The following is a 9,000-nucleotide window of genomic DNA, read 5'->3' on the forward strand; positions in this document are numbered from 1 at the left end:
AGAGGAAGCGATTTCTACTAGTGTTGCCCAAAACGCAGGCTGGAGAGTCCTGGCGCATCCCCAAGCTCGGCTTTTCTGCGCGTCCTAGGCTAGCACCCCCGCCCCCAACCCGCCCAGGCCCGGCCGGGAGCGGCGGGACGTCGCCCGTTTAAGGGGCGGGCCCCGGCTCCACGTGCTTTCTGCTGAGTGACTGAACTACATAAACAGAGGCCGGGAAGGGGGGCGGGGGAGGAGGGAGAGAACAGGCTTTGACCGATAGTAACCCCTGCGCTCGGCGGAGCCGAATCTATAAAAGGAACTAGTCGCGGCAAAAAACCCGTAATTCCGAAGGAGAGTGAGTGGGGCCGGGATAAGTCGAGCCGAGCGGACACTTCTTTCCCTGGCAGCGTGTGGGCAGGGCAGGGGTGCCGCAGGACCCGGGCCTCCAGAGCCAGTTTTTTGGGGCGCTTTGCTCATTTTCTTCTTTTTTTCCCCTTTCTCAGGAAGGGTTTATTAAGGGGTGGGGGAAAGAGACGCAGGCACAAAAGTGGAAAACAGGTAAGAGGCTATCCCTTGACTTGGGCGTTTTTTTTGTGTGTGTAGGGGCCGAGGAAGCTTTGGGAAGCGCTCGGTTTCGGGAACTTTGGTCGGGACACCCTCATCCCCAGCTCTTGCAACGAAAGTGGAGTGGGGGCGGTGTAAATGGGGAGGGGACGTCCTAGGATGAGCTCTGGCGACCCTGGGACGCGACGCTCCTGTGCTCGGGCTTGTTCGGCCGTGGAGCTCGAGGAGCATCTCCGGGCGTGGAGACCTGGGGAGCAGTTCCTCGTGAACAGTGGGGTCGGTGGGTCCAGGGCGTGCTGGGGGCGCCGCTGCCGGGGGCGGGAGAAAAGTAGCACTCTGGCACAGACCGCTTCCCTTTGTTCGGGAGCGCCTGAGCCGGCTGGAAACCCCTCTGGCTGCGGGTCGGCCCGCGCCCACCGGGACAAATGCCAGCTCCTGGGCTCTCTCCATCCTTGCGAAACTGGTCTGAGTTGGATACTGACCCGGGGATCGGCCCCGTGCGCCCCCAGACTGGAGCGGCGCGCCCTTGTTCCTTAAGAACTCGGGTAAGATGTGTTCCAAACGGGGTCCGTTGTGTGATTGCTTGCTCCGGGGGCTTTGTTTTGACCTGGGATTCTGCCTACAGTCCCCATGCGCGCACTGGAGCTGGTGTCCCTAGCGCACCGAGGGAACTGGTTTTGCTCCTTTTAAAAACAGAAGAGTTATAGAGAAAAGAACCCGCGGAAACCCGGAGCTGGGGTGACCCACACCCCCCAATCTTCCTGCCCTTTTCTGCTCGTCTCTTGGGTCAACCTTAGGTCGGGCACGGATGGGGAAGCTGGGGCGAGACTGTGCAGCGGAATGACCGGGAATAACCCCGGCGGGCGGTGTAGAACTCGGAGCTCCGCCGCGGGGTTGGGCTCCGCGGAGAGCGGGAGCTAGGGCGCGGGCCACTGGCGGCCCCTGGGAACTAGCCCGCAGCGCCTCCTGGCCGGGCGGACTGGGAATGGCCCCACGCAGGGCCGGGCTTTGTGAGGCTTCACCGCCCTGGGTTCCCACTAAAAGGGTGGTTACGGACTGGAGGAAATCCTGGGAGTTCAGGCGAAAGCCGGTCTGGTTGTTTAGCGTTAGCGTGTTTATCAACTTCCAGACTGTTGCTGCATCAGAGAAGGTTCTTGGGGCGTAGACCCCAAGAGTAGTTGTGTGGTTGCCTCTTTTTTCAGCACTTACCGTTCTGATAAGAAAGCGTGAAATAAGCAAGATCTTAAAAAGAAAAAAGAAAACAAAAAAGCAAGAAAGTGTCTGACACTGTAAGAGTAATAGGCTGTTGTCTTTTCATCATTCATACCGTCAGCTTTTAAAACCCAAGAAGACTTTTCAACCACACCTCACAGAGTGAGTGGGTGGTGTATACATGCGTATAATAGATGACAAATTTGATATTTTTGAAAGCTTCCTGGGTGAAGAAAATCAGCAAGTTACTTTTCTTCTGTGGCTTATTCTCTCCGCTGCCCCCCCCCCCCATTTTCCCCCAAGTACAAAAGTGGAGTTTTACTGGTTCGTTTACCAGTAATTTGGGCCTCAGACTAAGTTTTGATCTTCTTTTCAGACAAAACTTAAATGCCAACTAAAAAGGTACTCGATTTCTTATCTCTCCTTTTTTTTTCAACTTATTTTTCTCATGTCCACCACAAAAATAATGGGGGCTTTCTGTTGTTTCCATCACTCTCTTGAGAAACTTCTCCCAAATCAAAGAAGGTGTGAAAGCATGGAGAACATTCCGGAATAGAACCTCTTCACAGCAGTATATTTTTTTCAAGTTCTAAGTTTAAGCCTATTTCCCAAGTGCTGCCATAAAACCTTTAAAATAAGTCGTGATAGGGATTTTTTCAAAGCACTGGATACACAGAGCAAATCAGTATCTGCTTGAGAACAAGCAGGAGGGTCCAGGGGACCAGGGAAAAAGGAAAGGAGGTTGCCAGCTTTAGTGTTGACCGCAGTCCATGTAAGGGACAAGAATTGCTATTGTAGTCAGAGTAATTCACCAGTTAACCTCAGTTTCTTAATCTGCAAAATGGGGACAATAAATGGGATTAAATTAGTTATAATTGAAAAGCTGTTCTATGTCCACTTATATATAGCATATATGTGTGTATACATACATACGTACATACGTATATGGACTAGGCTTGTGTTTCTGAATGACATATCTGTGACCAGATGACTGTCATATGAGAGTCTCATCTCCAGATGAACATTTGAAATCTCGAAGTTTATAAGTATTTCAGTTTACTTGTAAATGCAGGTTTATAGTGGGCCCTGGACACATTTTGACTAAAGCATATTTATAGTTTATATGAGAAAATGCATTAATCTAAGATCGGAAAAGGGTGATTAAGGCTTTGTTGTTTTTGTACCTCTGCTCAAAGAAGTCCCAATGCAAACATTATTAAAAATGAATGAAACTCAGCTACTCAGCTTTTTAATTATATTTTGAAGTACTTACCTTATATGGAGAGGAGTTGAAGTATTTTTCCATTTAACTTTTTTTTTTAGAGATTCTTCCACACGTAAACCAGGTTGTTTATGCTATCTTCATATTAACAGCAAATTGTTAATATCTTTGTTATTTCATTATTTAACTCCTAAAATAATTAAATGGACATTCCCTTAAACTTCTTAATTGTGGACCTTTTGGATACCTAGAAAATACCAATGGGCAGGTGGTTTTTGCATTTCTAAAATACTCTCAAATCCAAATCCATTTTTATTTACCATCTAGGTATTAAAGAAATAACGCAGATGTAATGCTTCTGATGGTCAGTTACTCAAGTATCAATTTTAAAAGGTACTTTCTGGAAACTGATTTTATTTAACCATGCTGGGAGAGGTCCTAAACTAAAGTTAAGACATCTTCATCTCTTCACGTGGAAATGAACGTAATGCCAAAGTTATCACTTTTTATTTATTTAGCTTATGTAACTATATATATGCCACATATATAGCATATATGTGTACATACATTCCTACATATACACTTTTATAGCATGATGTTCCAAGCACTGTTCTAAATACGTTTCAAATATAATCCCCCACAACAAGCCCATTTTTCCCCCCATTTTGCAAATTAAGAAACTGAGAGGTTAACTAACTTGTCCCTGATCACACACCTCACAAGTGGCAGAGCTAAGAGTTGAACTCAGGCATGTAGGCTTCAGAGTCTTTACTTTATGCAGTGAGGTGGTACAATTTCAGCTGCTAAGAGCAGGGAACTTTCTGAGGATGCTTACTGTGTTCTGTACATTTATCTGCCGTAGTCCTTACCAGAATCTACAGTCTGTTGTCTTATTTCCCTTATTTTGTAAGATGGCTAGCCAAGTTCTCTTCAGCTTGTTGAGACCTTGGTTGCATAGGGATTGCAACACTATGGAAAGAACAGACAATAAAATTTACTCAACTCTAATTTCTTTACTCAGTTTAAAATGAAAACCTTACTGATGTTTTAGTCAGATATTTGTGAGTAGGCCTGTGATCTCAACATGTTTTCCTGTATGATATATAGAAAATGAAATGTCAGGGTATTTGGCTGTAAAAGTAGAAAGAACTGAAAAAAAAACAGGGAGGAGGGAGGAGAGTTAGTTTAGCTGTTAATCCTAACTTCAGTGAATTTTTAAAAAATTGATTATAATACAGTTAATTTCCACTTGTCCTGTCCCTAATGGTGTTGTGGACCTTTTGAAATAAGCTATTTCTCTGTTACTGCCTTAACTGTCTAGAAGTCAAGTTTAGCTTTTTCTTAAGGTATCCCTCTCTAAGAGTGAATAAAAGTGTCAAAGGTAACTTTATAAAAGTGAAATAGAATGGGAAGCTGTTTTTCTTATTAACTGATGTACAATTAGAAATAAACTCAGAAAAAGTTTCTTCTTAGTTAAAAACAGTTACATTTATTGTTGATTTATTGTATGTTGCCGATTGTTCTAAGCATTTTACGTGTGTGGTGGTTACTATTGTCTTCATTTTACAGTTGGGGAAACTGAGATACAGATAGGTTCAGTAACCTGATCACAGAGTTTGTAAGCATGGAGCTGAAGTTACATCTCAGGCAGTTTGGTTTCCCTGAGATTACCAATCCCATGGTAAAGTCTTGATCAAAAAATCAAATTTTTGACGAAAGAAATGCTTGTTGTTGTTTGGTGCGTTCGAGTTGCTTCGGACTCATTGCAACTGTACGTACAACAGAACGAAAGACTGCTTGGTCTTGCGTCAGCCTCACAGTCGTTGTTATGCTTGAGCCCATTGTTGAAGCCGCTGTGTCAGTCCATCTCATTGAGGGTCTTTGTCTTTTTCACTGACCATCTACTTTACCAAGCATGATGTCCTTCTCCAGGGCTGATCCCTCCTGATAACATGTCCAAAGTCCGTGAGACAAGTCTCACCATCCTTGTTTCTAAGGAGCATTCTGGCTGTACTTCTTCCAAGACAGATTTGTTTCTTCTTTTGGCAGTCCATGGTATTCAATATTCTTTGCCAGTATCACAATTCAAAGGTGTCAGTTCTTCTTTAGTCTTCCTTATTCATTGCCCAGCTTTCACATGCATATGAGGGATTTGAAAACACCATGGCTTGGGTCGGGCACACCTTAGTCTTCAAGGTGACCTCTTTGCTTTTTAACACTTTAAAGAGGTCTTTTGCAGCACATTTGCCCAGTGCAGTGTGTTTTTTGATGTATTGACTGCTGCTTCCATGGGTGTTGATTGCGGATCCAAGTAAAATGAAATCCTTGACAACTTCAGTATTTAGCATGATGTTGTTTATTGGTCCAGTTGTGAGGATTTTTGTTTTCTTTATGTTCAGCTTACACCTCAATGAAATACTAGCAAATGGCAAAAACGGATGTTTTTGCCTGAACATAGTTCCCTCGATAGGTAACCAGCATCGATATTATTGGTAAATTGCACTTTAGAAATACATGAAGCCAGAGAATGAAATTTTCATATGTAAAATTGCTTTCAGATGGCACCCTCAGTTGCTTTGCATTCTGTGAGACCCTAAACTGTATCGGAGCAAAGAGTATTTACTCTAACAATGGAGGAGTATCACATTAGTTCCTAAAACAAAATAAAGACTGAAATCCTACCATCCTCCATTTGGAAAAAGAATTCTAGCATTTGCTAACATTCTTTAAGAACCTAATTTCAACACCACGGTCCTCACAAAGCTCTCCTGGATCCACTCCTCCTTCCCATCACCTAGATAAAATTAATTATTCCTTTCTTTTTACTCCTGTAGGACTTGGATTTTACCACTATTTGTGTCATGTATTTTATTTTTTTAGTTACAAAAACCAGTTGCTGTCTCATAATGACCCCATGTATATCAGTAGAACTGTGCTCCACAGGGTTTTCAATGGCTGATTTTTTGGAAGTAGATTGCCAGGCCTTTCTTCTGAGGCACCTCTTGGTGGACTTGAACTTCTGTAATTTTTTCTATCTGTCTTCTTGTTGAGTGTATGCTTCTCTGGGGGGAGGTCTTTGAATCATTCTCCGTAGTCCTTCTGTTACATCTCCCTTAATACGGAAGGGTTCCGTAAATGCTGACTTGAACAAGTCAGACAAAAAGAATGGGAGCCTTGTGTTTTTTCCTTATTCTGAAAGACTACTTAAGATGAGATGATGACCACAGAAAAGTATTATAAGTGGAATTATATAAGAAATAACTAGTTAAGGCTAGATTTATGGTAAGATTGAGAAATTTTAGTGTGTACTTAAATTGTTTAGGCCGATTACTTTTTTATTGAGGTGAAATTCACATTACATAAAATTAGCCATTTGAAAGTGTACCATTTAGTGACGTTTAGCAGATTACTTTTTGTACAACAAACAATTCTACTTTTCTTCAGTTTCATTTCCCTATTTGAGGCAGCTGTGATTTGAGGAACAGTCACACACTGAAGTATTTTGATTTGTTTATTAGTAAGAATGAGATTACTTACCAAGTTATTTACAGATTTAAAAACTTAAACAAAATAACTTCATATGCATTAAATCTACTTTTATATACATGTATGTGTGTTTAAAACGCTATGCAACATTTTCTGTGCCAAATTCCAACTTCTAAGAAGCATTTGGAAGTCAAAGAATTTTATCTGGCTTATCTTGAAGTGTAGATGTTTTATGATAACTAGTATTTAATAGGAGCCCTGGTGGAGCAGTGGTGAAGAGCTACGGCTGCTAACCAGGCTGCTAACCAAAAGGTCTGCAGTTTGAATCCACCAGCTGCTCCAGTGGGGCAGTTCTACTCTGTCCTACAGAGTTGCTATGAGTTGGAATCTAGTTTTCCCTAAGTAAGTTAATAGAATATATTATTAGTATCAGGACATCTTGAAGTGCATAGCTTGGAGATATCAGTGAAAAAGAGCATGGGTATCAGAGTCAAATACACATAGACAGAAATTCTGGTCCTGTCACTTAATAGGTACCTGCAAGTTGCTGATTTCTCTTTACCTCAGTTTCCTCATCTGTAAAATAGTTATCTGTGTGTGTGTATGTGTGTGTGCACGAACGAAAGGTAAAGCATATAAGACGATGCTTGGCACATGGTTAATACTATTTATTTTATACCGGTGTTTCATTGATTATAAAAGCTTTGGTTTTCTGTTTACCTCTTCCTCAAGTTGTTTTCATCCCATATTACCTACACTGATGTCTTTAGGCATGGAAAGCTGGGTGATGACAGTGATAGTTACTGAATTAGGTTCCATTTTTACACTAGATCACTAATTTTATCTTGCAATTCAAACTTGGAACAACTATGTTTTAGTTCAAGTGTTTATATATATCAACGGTTACACAGTGAAACCGTGAGAGCCAGAACTCCACGGGACTGCCTTGTTTTTCTGGGTCTTGCAAGTTTCCCACCTTTGACAGGGTGAAGTCTTACCACTTTTCTGTTGCTCGTTTTAGTGGAAAATATTTGAGTTTTCCGTCTCTGACAGGTTTCTGCCTTACACAGGTTCCGACTTTCTCAGGTTTTACTGTATATATAAAACATCAGTGCTTACCACTTTTTTGGGGAGGGGATTACTGACTCCCTTAAGGATATCATGAAAGCTATAGATTATCTCTTCAGAAAAAATAGAAAATGACATATACACTCCAAATTTTACATATAATTATAGGGTGTTCATGTACCCTAGAAACCCACTAAGTACCAAGCAACGTAGGACAGATCATTTTACTTTTCTGAGATTTAGATTCTTGGTCTATAAATGAAAGAAGCTGAACTACATGACTTTTAAGGGCTCTTCGAGCTTTAATACCCTCTAACTCAGGTCTGTATTTAGAAGAAAGGATAATCATTACCTATTCTTTGATCAGAGCTGGCCAGAGGCATGTTCTAAGGGATATGCTCAGCATGAGTGCAATAGATTATGTGGGTTTTGAGCGGTAGAGAAGAAACGCCCAGGGAATGCAGAAGAGCATTCCAGATCAGGATAGCGATGGGAAAAAGGAAAACTATGACAAGAGAGGAAGGTAGAAAAGAGAAAGCTGTTAAAAATGCCTTTATCCATACCAGGTGGATGAAGCCTTTAATCACAAGGATATTCTTGTCTGAAATGCAAAGGAAGGAGGAGTTGGTTCAATTCAGTAAATTTCAATAGAGCAAACATAATAGAGTGAGCAGGGAGATACTGTTCTTGCCACTGATTCACCATTTGAGAAATCTCTCTGAAACATATTCATTTGGATTCTCCATTCTGGACATCTCCATTTTGGGTATAGGTTTTACTCCTTATGCATATGCATATACACGGATATCTACATATACGTAAGTCAATATGTGATAAAAAGAAATGCTAATAGACTCATGAGACTCATTCATCCTTCAAGAAAACAGCAACAGTGCCATCATCCTAAGATGAGAATGGGACTCTACCTTATAAGGATTCCTCTAAATATCTTGGAGACCCTCATTAGGATAGGTGGGCAAGACACAAAGCTTACTGAAGCATTGTCCTGAATTTGAATTTGTTGTTTCAGAGATCATGATAGATTAGGACTAGGAAAAAGAAAAGGAGAAGGGATAAGAAACTGCTAAGTTATTTGGGTTTCATATCCCTGTTCAGTCTTGCTTTGAAAAATTTCTGTAGGATGCCAGATTGGGAATAATTGTTTTTGCCAAGAGTCAAACCTTGCTCATTTTCTTGAAGAAGCAAGTCCCTGAGGGATGGCAGCTGGAAATGGATTGGATCTGGTATTTAGATGATCCAAGGTTGGCACAAAGGCAGCATTGATGGAAGTAGCAGTTTTCATTGAAAAGGCAGAGAGAAAGTGAAGGCCCAAAATAATGAGTTTAAATGTCCCTGCAGGCCCTTCTCCAGTCCCAGCTGGAGAAGGAATAGATTACCTTAGCTGGGGCAAGGTATGATCTTGGTACTGGAAGAGGAAGGATACACACCAACATACTTATTAATTTAAT

The 9,000-nt window shown here is 41.7% G+C and overlaps 1 protein-coding gene across 2 annotated transcripts in view; it reads left to right on the forward strand.

Annotated features, from left to right (window-relative positions):
* Positions 1-294: 294 nt before the first annotated feature.
* ABCA1 (ATP binding cassette subfamily A member 1) overlaps positions 295-9,000 on the forward strand; it is a 138,657-nt gene continuing 129,951 nt past the window's right edge. For both annotated transcript variants that reach the window (XM_023727434.1, XM_004372203.2), the window contains exon 1: positions 295-537. The gene's annotated coding sequence lies outside the window, so the exon portion shown is untranslated. The remainder of the gene's footprint in view (positions 538-9,000) is intronic.

The sequence above is a fragment of the Trichechus manatus genome, unplaced genomic scaffold, assembly GCF_000243295.1.
Source record: "Trichechus manatus latirostris isolate Lorelei unplaced genomic scaffold, TriManLat1.0 scaffold00016, whole genome shotgun sequence".
NCBI classification, from domain to species: Eukaryota; Metazoa; Chordata; class Mammalia; order Sirenia; family Trichechidae; genus Trichechus; species Trichechus manatus.